The sequence below is a fragment of the Elephantulus edwardii genome, unplaced genomic scaffold, assembly GCF_000299155.1.
Source record: "Elephantulus edwardii isolate Elephantulus edwardi_28Jun2011 unplaced genomic scaffold, EleEdw1.0 scaffold00190, whole genome shotgun sequence".
Taxonomy (NCBI): Eukaryota; Metazoa; Chordata; class Mammalia; order Macroscelidea; family Macroscelididae; genus Elephantulus; species Elephantulus edwardii.
The window spans coordinates 1,669,790-1,682,189 of NW_006399940.1; the positions used below are offsets into that span (position 1 = coordinate 1,669,790).

A 12,400-nucleotide genomic window follows, 5' to 3' on the forward strand; every position below is an offset into this window, starting at 1 on the left:
ACATCACGTTTGGGATGGTGGAGGGACAGCACAGGAGGGGGGGATCCTTTATGAGCTGTATTGATTCAGTGACTGGGGTAATCAGAATGGATGTGTCAGAGACAGTGAAATTGGCACAGGATACATCAGTGTTTAGGGCTGTTGTACATAGGGTTGCTATGAGTCGCAAGCGACTCAACGGCACATAACAACAACAACTGTTGGGTAGCTTTTTTTGATGCAAATAAATGTAGTTATCTTTCAGTCAGTTTCTCAGGTATTTATCCTCCAGGTTTCTTGGCATAACCTGGTGAGCATGTCCAAGACAGCATCTGTTTGCTGAATATGCCAATTTTCATTCCACCAATTCCTGGGGCCTTTCTTTTTTGCCAATTTCTTCTGCGCATCCTGAACTTCCTCCTTTATCACCAGTATGTCTTGATCATATGTAGCTGCATGAAATTCTACGGTCTGCCAAGTCTTTTTGGTACAGTAACTCTATACTTTTTTCATCTTTTTTTGATGTTTCCTGGGTCATTCAACTTCTGCCCTCAACATACTTAAGTGTTGCAACTTGAGGCTTAAACTTATCTTCAGTTTCTTCAGATTAAGAAATACCAAGTGAATTAATTCCTTTTGAATTTCTAACTCCAGATCTTTGAACATTTTATTACAATACTTTATTTCGCTTCCTCCGCTATGCTTTGAAATCATCTGTTCAGCTCCTTAACTTCTTGAGTTCTTCTCCTTGCCTTGGCTTCTCAGTACTCTAGTGTCATCTTTAGAGTCTCGTCTGACAGCCTTCTCGGTATTTTCTTCCTCCTCTGTCTTTGTAAAGATTTTTTGAATTCTTCTTGGATTATATTCTTGATATCCTCCCACAGCTCATTTGGCCTCCACTCATTGGTGTTCAAAACCTCAACCTTGTTCCTTAGATGGACTTTAAATCCTAGTGGGATAGATTCAAGTTCAAACTTTGGTTCTTGTGAATTTGTGGGTTTTTTTTTCTTTAGCTTCAGTTTGAACTTGAAAATGCTTAAGATTAGTCTGTGCTACAGTATGTACCTGACCTAGTTTTCACAGCTAATTCTGAGCTTCTCCAGAGATTTATTTGACAGATATATTCAATCTGGTTCCTGAGAAGACCATCAGGTAAAATCCACATACATATTCACCATTTATTTTTCTTATAGAAGATGTTTGAAATCACTAGCTTATTGATTGTAATTTAAATTATAGATAATACTAATTGTTACTATTACTAAGTGTCATGAAGTTCCAACTCAGAGAAACCTTATGTAAAACAGAATAAAACACTTTCTAGTCTTGTGCTATCCTTATAATTCTTGATCTTTGCATCTAGCTTTTCAACCATTGTGTCAATACATCTTTTCTAGAATTTTTCTTTCTTTGAATGACCTTACCCTGTACCAAGCATAATGTCCTTCTACAGATACTGGTCATTCTACTAACACGTTAAAAAGAAGTGTCTTTTCTTTCTGGCTTTGGATAATTAACATTCTTTCTAAGAGAGATTTACTTGGCAATCCACATCATTTTTCAATATTATTTTCTAGAACAATAATTGAAAGACATTATTCCTTCTTTGGTCTTCCTTATTTATTGCCTGACTTTCACAGGAAAATTAGAAAACAGCATGGGTTTTATTCTCAAGGTAATATTGTTATTTTTTTAACACTTTTGGAGATATGTATGTTGAATGCAGTGATTTATTCCATTTCTTGACTGCTCTGTACATGGAAGTTGATTTAGAAATAATGTAAAATTATTCCCTTGATATTTTGTTTCCTCTGTTTATCATGATATTTAATGGTACATTTGTGAGAATTTCTATTTTCTTTAAAGTAGCATTCAAATTGAGACTGAGTAGAAAGAAGGATTGACCATCCACTTTCAAAATATAACAGAACTTTGAAAGCCCTATGTACAATAGAGCAAACTTAGGGTAGACTAACACACATGGCAACTGAGGTTGAGCCCTTAAACTTGAAAACACCAGGGAAGGAACAGTTGTAAGCAGAAACCAATGACTGGAACATGGTATGTGAGAAGTATGAATGTAGGAAAACTGAACATTGTTAAGAAAAAAATGGAATGCATAAATAGTGACGTATTAGGTATTGAAAAAATGAAATTAATTGTCATGGGACATTTTTAATCAGATGATCATATAATCTACTATGCCTGAGATGAAAAGGAGAGAAAAAAATAGGGTTACTTTCATACTTAAAAAGGTTGTTTCTAGATCCATCTTGAAATACAACATGAGTGACAGAATGCTATCTAATGCGTAAAAGGAAGACTTCTTAATACCACTATCATTCAAATTTATGCCTCGAAAACCAGAGCCAAAGAGGAGCAAAAAGATGATTTCTACCAACTGTTTCAATCAGAAATTAATTGAAAATGCAACCAATATGCATTAATAATAAAGGGTAACAGGAACGCATAAGTTAGAAACCAGGAAGAAGGATCAATAATTTGAAAACCTGGATTTTGTGGCAGAAATGAGACTGGGGATAGAATGATAGAATTCTGTGCAATCAATGATTTATTCATTCCAAATGCCTTTTATAATAAGCATAAACACAGTCTATACACCTGGATTATACCTGACGGTATGCAGAGAAATCAGATTGACTGTATCTGTGGAAGAAATCATTGGAGAAGTTCAATATCAGCAGTGCAAACAAAGCCATGTGCTGATTGTGGAACAGATCATCAACTACTCATAAACAAATTCAAATTAAAGCTAAAGAAGGTCAAACCAAATTAACAGGAATCAAAATTTATTCTAAGTCTATTCCACCTGACTTTAAAATCCAACTCAGGAAGAGGTTTGAGGGCTTCAACACTAAAGAACCAAGATCAGATAAGTTGTGGGAGAATATCAAGAATATCGCCCATTAAGAATAAAAAACAAAAAGAGGAATAAAAAGAGGAAGAAGAAAAGACTAATATGGACATCAGAAGAGACATTGAATATTGCACTAGAGCACCAAGAAGCCAAAGCAATAGGCAGAAATCAAGTAAGGAGCTTACTAAAAGATTTCAAAGGGCAACTGGGAAAGACAAAATAAAATGTTATAATGTAATGTGCAAGAAGGTAGAGTTGGACTATCAAAAAGGCCAAACACACTAGGCCTGAAGAAACTAAAGAAAAAAAATTCAAGCTGAGAGTTGCAATATTTAAGGATGTTATGGGCAAAATAAAGAATGATCAAGGAAGCATGAAAAGAAGGTAGAAGTAGTATACAGAGTCACTGTACAGGAAAGAATTGTCTGACACAAAACAATCCAAGGAACAATATATGATCAAGAGACAATGGTGGTGATGAAGGAGGGTAAAGGCTACTCTGGAAGATTTGGCAAAAAATAACTGACGTATTTCAACAAGCAAATACTGCTCTAGATGTGCTCACCAGATTGTGACAAGATCTGGAGAACTATCTGGCAAACAGACTGGAAGGAATTCACATTTATTCCCATTAAAAAAAAAAAAGGTGACCTGACAGACTATGGGAATTATCGAACAATATCATTTATATCAAACAACAAAATCCTGCTGAAGATCTTCCAAAAATGACTAGAACAGTACATGGTCAGAGAACTACCAGACATGCAAGCTGGGTTTAGAAGAGGTAGCGGCACTAGAAACATTATCACCAATGTCAGGTGGAACTTGGCAGAAAGCAAAGAGTACCAGAAGAATGTTTATCTGTCTTTCCTTGACTATTCAAAGGCATTTCGTTGTGTGGATCACAACAAATTGTGGATAACCTTGAGAAGAATGAGAATCCCAGAGCATTTGTTTGTGCTCACGTGATACCTATACTTAGATCAGAAAGCTGTCCTTAGAACAGAGCAAGGAAACACTGCATGACTGAAAATCAGTAAAGGAATGTATCAGGGATGTGTTCTTTCCATACATTTTCATCTATATGCAAAATAGCTCATTGGGGAGGCTGGGCTTTATGAAGAGGAATATGGCATCAGGATTGGAGAAAGACTTATTAACAACCTATGTTATATAGATGAGACAAGATAGATCCTTGCTGAAACTAAAGAGGACATGAGGCATGCTGCATAAGATCAAGGACTGCAATCTTCTATATGAATTGTAACTCAACATCAAGAATATCAAGATTCTCACCATGGGGCCAATTGGCAGCACCATGACAGATGGAGAAGACATTGAAGTTGTTAATGATTACAGTTTGCTTGGCTACACAAGCAACACTATTGTGGAACCAGCAGTCAAGAAATCAAAGATAAATTGTACTGGGAAATTCTGTCAGTGACCACTCCATAGTACTGAGAAGCAATAATTTCAGTCTGGAGACTAAGGTGTGCCTGATCCAGGCCATTGTCTTCACAATTACTTGCTTTGTTTCCGAGAAACGAACAATGACCAAGGATGACAAAAGAAGAATTGATGCCTTTGAGTTGTGGTACTGGAGAAGAGTCTTGAACATACTATGGACTGCCAAGAAAATAAATTAGTCTGTCTTGAAGAGGGTGAAACAAGTTTCTTCTTGGACACAAGAATTTTAAAGCTCCTTCTCACATACTTCCAGCATGCTATCAGGAGGGACTGGTCCTTGGAGAAAGACACATACTTGGAAGGGTGGAGCAACAGCATATGAGAGGATGACCCCAGATGAGATCGATTGATATTTTAAGTATGTGTCACAGTCAGTGAGACTGGCTCATAACAGGGCAAGCTTCAGAGCTGTTGTACATAGGGTCCCTAAAAGTCACAGGCAACTTGACAATACATAAGAGCAGTAACACAATGTAAAAATGTTTATATTTTTTGTATGTAAAAAGAACAAAGGACAAATTGGAACATCCATATCTGATCTTTAACAACTCCGCAAATAGTAACTATTTCCTTCAACAGTAGCCATAGCACAAAACCAATTCACATGAGGTTAGAGATGTCTCCTAGGCTCACCTAACTTTTAGTACTCGTACCAACATCAATATTACTGCTTTACTGGGTCAAAAAGCTAATGTGATAACTCACAAACCACACAGAACATTATTGTGAAGTCAAAAGACAATAATCCAGAGTACTGTAGCAGAATACCATAAGAACACCTACTGAAATGTGCTCACAGGTACCTTAGTCTTGAACCTGATGTCTTTCGGTCACTGTTACAAAATTCTCAATTCTGCCAATGAAGGTTCTCTCTGCAATCACCTCCTCCTATTGTCTAACACCCTTGGACAAAGACTTTTAGCTTTATTTCTGTGGCAAAGAAGGCCCAAGATTTCATCCCATGTCAAGACTCTGTTTCTCACCTGTGGCTGCAATTACTGTTGCTCCCATAAGCTCTAGCCTGCTTGGCACAATGTCTGGCTTTAAAGGGCACACTACATTCTCTTGCATCTTCTTTTGAGGATGGGGAGGATCTTCCAGCTCTACTTCTGGATCTGTTCAACCTAATGGTGAGAACAGTCAATCCCCTCACGAATTGGTGAGACAAGCCAATTTCCTTGTGGATAGTCTAACTCCTGCTATCCACATATTCCCATCCATCCATGTAGAAACATAAGTTCATGGATAAGAAGGCCATTTTGGGGGGGAAAAAAAGAAAGCCATTTGGACGATAAACCCTTAACATCCCATTGCTTTTCATTAAATGTCCACCAACAAATGACTGGATTGAGAAATTGTGGCACAATCATATGAAAGAATACTATGCAGCACACAGGAATTGTTTTGAAAAATATGATATGAGAAAGGTTAGAGATTATTGTGCTAAGTGATTTAACTCAGGTACATATTGAGTAATACTGTATAAGATCATCATTGTAAAAATAGAAGGATAATGAGTATAATGTGTATGCATATCTAAAGAGGGAAGTGGAGGGGTAGGAGAGCTAAAGAAAAGGTCAAGGGGAAATCATGGAGTTGAGAGTTTGGTGGGTGGAGGGAGGAGGTGAAAAGAAAGCCAACATACATGAATGAAACACAATATAAACAAATTATGGTATGAAAAATAAATAAAAATAAAAAAGAAAATATTTTAAAAATAATTATGAACAAAAATAATACTTAAGTGTTCTTTATTCAAGCAAAATTATATCATCTGTATATCACAGGTGATATAAGAGGCTTAATAAGCCTTCCTTCCTTTATATTTCCACATTTATATTTCTTCAATTTCTCAGATAATTATACAGCAATATACAGAATAAATAAATTCAGTAAAAAGATCCAGTTCTAACTCTTATCATTACTGATTTTAAACCAGTATGTTATTTGCTTTTGTTGTTTTGTTTTGTTTGTTTGTTTGTTATTTTTATAACACTGTGCAATACTGCGCTTAAGCACAGCAAAGATTGTTGGGAAGATGGCCAGGGAAGGCTTCCTTTCGTGGTACATAGGATATAGATGAGTTGGAGTTGATTCAATGACACCTAACAAGAAGAGCAATGCAGTATTCAAGACATAATAAAAATAGTACTTGCTGTTCATATGAAATTTAAATTTTAATGAGTTCTCCATTTTGTAAGTAATTCTACCATTCAATCATAATGCCTTTATTTTTCAGGTCAGTTTTAAAAGGTTCATGTCTTAAATTCTCAAAACAGTTTGAAGTACATTATGTTAGCTTTTATCTATTACTGACTATTGCAAAGACATTTGGGGCCAAGACAAAAATATAGATTCCCGGTTTTAATCTGGTTTGGCTATTATTTATTCATATATTATTCTACAAAGTTTCTTTATTGTTTTTGAGAGTTTTTCTACCTAATTAAAAGGGATTGTAAATGTTTGTGTCCCTAATTAAAAGGATAGTTTATAGGTTTCTTTATGTTTTTAAAATACCATGATTCTGCTGATCAGTATAAAACATGTAACTTAAGTGAATACAGAAAAAATTTAAGGAGACATATTAAAAAAAAAAAAGCAGGCTTTTGGCCAAGGTTAAATGAAAGCAAAGGGAATTTGCCTTCAACCTTTCCAACCCTCCCTTTCATTAACATCCTAATAGCATATTTCCTTTTCAATTGTCCCCTTGGATCAGCCCAAACTTTTGAACAGCCTTGACCAGAGATACTTATAATATCTCTCAGTAAATGCTCTCATTTACATTTTCTAAAATGGCCCCGAAAGAATGTGTCAAAGAGTGTATTTAATATTACACTAAAATGCCTTATCAGGCACATTAGGAAATTGATACTAATGGCACTTCTCTAGAGAGCTGGAAAGTGTTAATGGCCCAGCACTTGTCGCCATTTTGGATAAGTCTAAAGTAGTTTCTAAAGATCTTTTTAAAATCAAATTATGTTCTTAGAAATATTTGCAAGCTCTACATTAATTTAAAGTATAATATTTCCCCTATTTTGTAAAATATTCATTATGTGAAAATCGCATGCAAATAAAATGTGTCAACAGGAGCAAAGCTGCTAAAAAGAAAGAAAATGTTTTCTTAGGAAATTAATTTGTCTTAAGTGACAACATTTGAAGCACTGTTTAAAAATCTAGGACATCACATAATAAATTTGAAAAATCTGTTATGTTATAATGTCACAGAAATTCCCCATGCCCTAATAAGGTGTCAGCTTCATAAAATAATGTACCTGTGAAATGTAGACTTCATGTTTGAAAGTGCAGAAAAGGAACAAAGTAGTCTTTTAAGTTTTCCTTTACTTTCAATTACAAATGTATAACTATGTTGGGATTTCACAATATAATGCACCAATTCAGCATTTATCAGATGAGTAAACTATTCCCAGAGTGCAAATTAGAGTTTCAGAATCAAGTGTTTCCTTTGCCTATTGGGGCAATATTTAGCACATTGAAATGATAGTCTATAAAATGGAACTCTAGTAACCTGGAGGAAGACTATATTTCTGAAATTAAAAATGTCATAGATGATTTCCAGGGACTAGAAAAAAATATAACATAATAGTTGGCTTATTATAGTTATCTCTACTGAATGTTGTTTGTTGTTATGTGCCGTAGAGTCACCTGAGTGACCCTAAGTAGAACAGCCCTAAACCCTGCTCAATCAATTGCTAAACTTATTGTCTCCAGTACAGCTATCTCCATTACCCCAGTGACTGAATCGATCCATCTCATTGAGGGTCTTCCTCTTCTGTGCTGTCCCTCCATGGTCCCAAGCATGACATCTCTCGCCAAGGACTGATCCCACCTTGCAACGTGTGCAAATATATGTCAGACAAAGTTTCAGAATCCTTGCCTCCAAGGAGAAGCCTGGGTTCACCCTCTCCTGGATGAACTTGTTTGTTCTCCTAGCAGTCCCTGGTATATTCAAAGCTCTTCTCCAGCACCACACCACCAACTCTCCTTCTATCATCCCAAGTCATTGTCCAGTTCTCTGATGCATAGCAAGTAATTGCAAAGACCATGCCGTATATCAGGTGTACCTTAGTCTCCAGACTGACAATGTTGCTTTTTAGCACTTTGGAGAGATCTCTGACAGCAGACTATCCCAATGCAACCCATCTTTTCATTTCCTGGCTGCTGGTAATAAGACTGTTGATTGTAGAGCCAAGCAAACTAAAGCTATAAACAATCTCAGCATCTTCACATCTATCGTGATGCTGCCAGTCAGCCCAGTGTTGAGAATCTTTGTTTTCTTGATGTTGAGCTTCAATCCATATTGATGGCTGCTATCTTTGACCTTCTGCAGCAAGTGCTTCAGGTCCTCCTCAGTTTCAGGAAGCAGGGTAAATGCGGGGGGGGGAACAAAACACAAACCAACAATCCAAGGCCATTAATGTCTATAAACTGTCATCAATTATGTAAAATCTTTGCTTGGTGATTACTTTAAAGTTGTTTATTTTTTTTAATTATTTGTTGTATAGTTAATGTAGTAAGTCAATACTGACTAATTCACTACCTTTATTTAAAAGGCAATTCAAAATTTAAGAAATATTTGGATCCATATTAGATAACAGTGGTGTCCTTCTAGCTGAAAGAATACAAATATTAAGTCGTTTCACAAGTTTCTTTTAAATGTAATATATGCAGTCTTCTTTAAGATATTTCAAGGAAAAGTATAGTGAGTTGACGTCTAATTTAATTAGAATCTTCTAAAACTACTAATTGCATTATAACAAAAGATCAATCTGCTGACAAATCTAATATAAAAGATTAAGGAAAGTAACATTTATTAGGTAATATAATAAAATTGTACCTATTCACAACATACAAAGTTTATTTAAGTCTTTCCACAACCATCATAAAATGTACAGAGTGAATTGAGAGATGAAATATTTTATCAATAAAAGAAATTAATGTTAGTGGATATAATAGACTTTTATTCTCTCAAATATTTGAGATATATATGTAAATATATTTTTTAAATTTTTTTATTATTATTTTATTAGTGTGTGTGTGTGTACCGAAATAGGATCTGACTGGTACAGGAGGAGATTGTCCCTCGTTTCCCAGCAGAGCATCTGGTGGATTTGAACCGTGCACCTCCGAGATATATATGTAAATATTTTTATATAATGTGTTTATATTTTTATTATGCAGCATTGAATTGGAACCAACCCATAACTAATCCTCCAGTGGGTTTTCAGAGACAGGGAATCACCCAGGAGGAGACTGCCCATCTTTCTCCAGAGAGTAGCTGGTGCATTCAAACCATACACCTTTGAGTTTGTAGTGCAGTTTCTTATTAAAAAGCCAAGAGATTTCCTTCATATATGTAAAATGCATAAGATGCATATATATTAAAACTTAATGTCAAGAAAAAGTAAGATTCTTACCATTGGAGCAATAGACAATATTATGATGGATGGAGAAGAGATTGAAACTCTCAATAATTTCACTTTTCTTGTATGCACAATTAACACCCTTGGTACCAGCAGTCAGTAAGTAAGAGAACCACTGTAATGGGAAAATCTGAAATTAGGGACCGCTCTAAATTATTGAGGAGTAACTAATGTCAGTTTGAGGACTAAATTGTGTCTAATTCAGCTATGGTTTTTCTGAACACTTACTATGCATCTGAGAGTTGGTCCATGAATAGGAATAACAGTAGAAAAATTGACACTTTTGAGGTATAGTGTTGGAGAAGAGCACTAAACATCCCATTGACAGCTAAGAGAAGAACAGATATGTCTTGGAGAGGGTGCATCCAGAAGGCTTTTTGAAGGTACGAATGATCAGGCTTTGCCCCCCATACTTTGTGGGTATTTGGCTAGGAAAGGCTATTGCTTGTGGAGGGACATGATGCTTGAAAGGGTAGAGGGTCAGCAAAGGAAAGGAAAATCTTTGACCTGGCAGATTGACATGGTGACTGCCTCAATGGATTCTGGTGTGTCTGGGAATGTGATGATGGTATAGGATAGGACAGGACAGGGTTCAGAATTGTTCAGAGAGTCACTATGAGTTGTACTTGACTCAATATCACCTAAAAACAACAACATATTAAATTGTGTTTGTGTGTGCATGTGTGTGTGTGAATATGGGCTGTCAATTTAAAGACAAGACTAAAATGTGCTTGATCCAAGTAATAATCTTTTCAGATCTACCTGAGCACATGAAAATTAGACAATGAATAATGATAATAGAAGGATAAATGGATATCCATTTATCCTTCTATTATCATTACAGTATGTATTTCCTATGATAATAGAAGGATAAATTCATTTAAATTGTGTTCTTGGGGAAGAGTACTGAATATCCATGGACTGTCAAAAGAAGAAATAATTCTGTGTTGGAGGAAGTACAAGTAGGGAGCTCCTTAGAGGCAAGGATGGTGAAACTTCACTCATCTACTTTGGGCATCTTGTTAGGAAAGGTTAGTTGTTGGAGAAATATCCTGTGCTTGCAAAAGCGGAGGATCAATACAATTGCCATGGATCTGTTCCAGTCAATTAGCTATGAACCTGTCTTAAAAATTTCTTAGGGTGGCCTTGACTGCTCTACTGCCTAAAACACTATGATTCTTCTGCATGGAGACCCCTGCACCTCCACCTGAAGACCACAGCTCCTCTACCTGGACCACCAAACCTGATGCTTGGAGGACTGGGCTTTGCCACCTGAAAAGTGAACCACTGCCACCACTCTGAACTGCTCAAATTCCTCCCCCCTCCCAGAGCTTGAGCTCCCTTTAGTTTCAGACCTTTTTGGGTCTGCCTAACTGCAGTGGTTGCCTAACAGAGAAGGCTGCTAATTCACAAGTCATATCTCTCCCCAACTGAAACAAATCTTCTCTTGAGTCAAAATACCAAAGGTAAACTCAAGAAGGGTAGTTATCCCACCCTCCTCTGGAGCAGTGATTCCTTGAGCCAAGGATTTCAGACCAAGAGTCTGTTAATGCCTCAGGCGTAAAAAACACTACCTAACGTAACAATGACACAGCAGAAGTAGACTCTCTCACACCCTGCCCAAACCAAAAATTATACTCCCAAATGCAGTATCAATGGATTTTCTGAAGCCAGAAAATCTGACGGAACTTTCTAAGACATAATTCAAAAGAACAATGATTGAATATTTTCAAAGGATGAAAGATGAACTCAAAGAATTACCGAATTTTGATAGCAAAAACCAAGAGGGATTTTAAAACATAAAAAACAATGCAGATAAAACAAACGAAACATTAGAGGCTCTGAAAAAAAGATAAATCACAATCCCGAATAAAAAGACCAATGTTTCAGATGCTGTCAAACCTGTTGGAGGAACATATGAATATGAACATATTTGAAGAGATGGAACACAGAACCAGTGAAACAGAATATTGAATTGTTACCACTGATCTGTTGGAATAAAAAGCAGAATAAAAAAAGGAACAAGAAGAAAGCCTAAGAATTATGTGGGACACCATCAAGATTACATAATCAGAGTCTCTGAGCAGGAAGAAACAAATAGAGGCATAAGCAAAGTTGTGCAAGAATCAATAGAAAAAAAAATTCCAGACATAAAGAATATTGAGAGAATATATTATCAAGAAGCTGAGTGAACACCATATAGAATAGACCCCAAGAGAAAAACAACAAGGCATATCATAGTCAAATTTGCAAGAACCAAAGATAAAGAGAGAATTCTAAAAGTAGCTAGGGAGAAACAAAGCATAACCAATAAGGGGGAGCAAATAAGATTAAGTGCCAATTTCTGAGCAGAAACCGTGTTAGTAAGAAGACAGTGGAATGACATATGTTAAATACAACTGTCAATCAAGGATACTGCACCCAGAAAAACTGTCCACCAAATATGAATAAGAGATTAACATATTCTCAGAAAAGCAGAACCTAAGGGAATTTGTAAAAATTAAGACCAGAGTTGCATAAAAACCTGAGAGAAATCCTTTTTACAAAAGTGCCACAGAAAGCACGATGAACCAAAATAACCAGCACCAACATGAAAAAGAACTCAACAAAATGATAACAATAAAATCTGGCCTCT

The 12,400-nt window shown here is 36.0% G+C and overlaps 1 pseudogene; it reads right to left on the reverse strand.

The window, feature by feature from the left end:
* LOC102847931 overlaps window positions 1-7,616 on the reverse strand; it is a 22,238-nt pseudogene extending 14,622 nt beyond the window's left edge.
* Window positions 7,617-12,400: the final 4,784 nt, after the last annotated feature.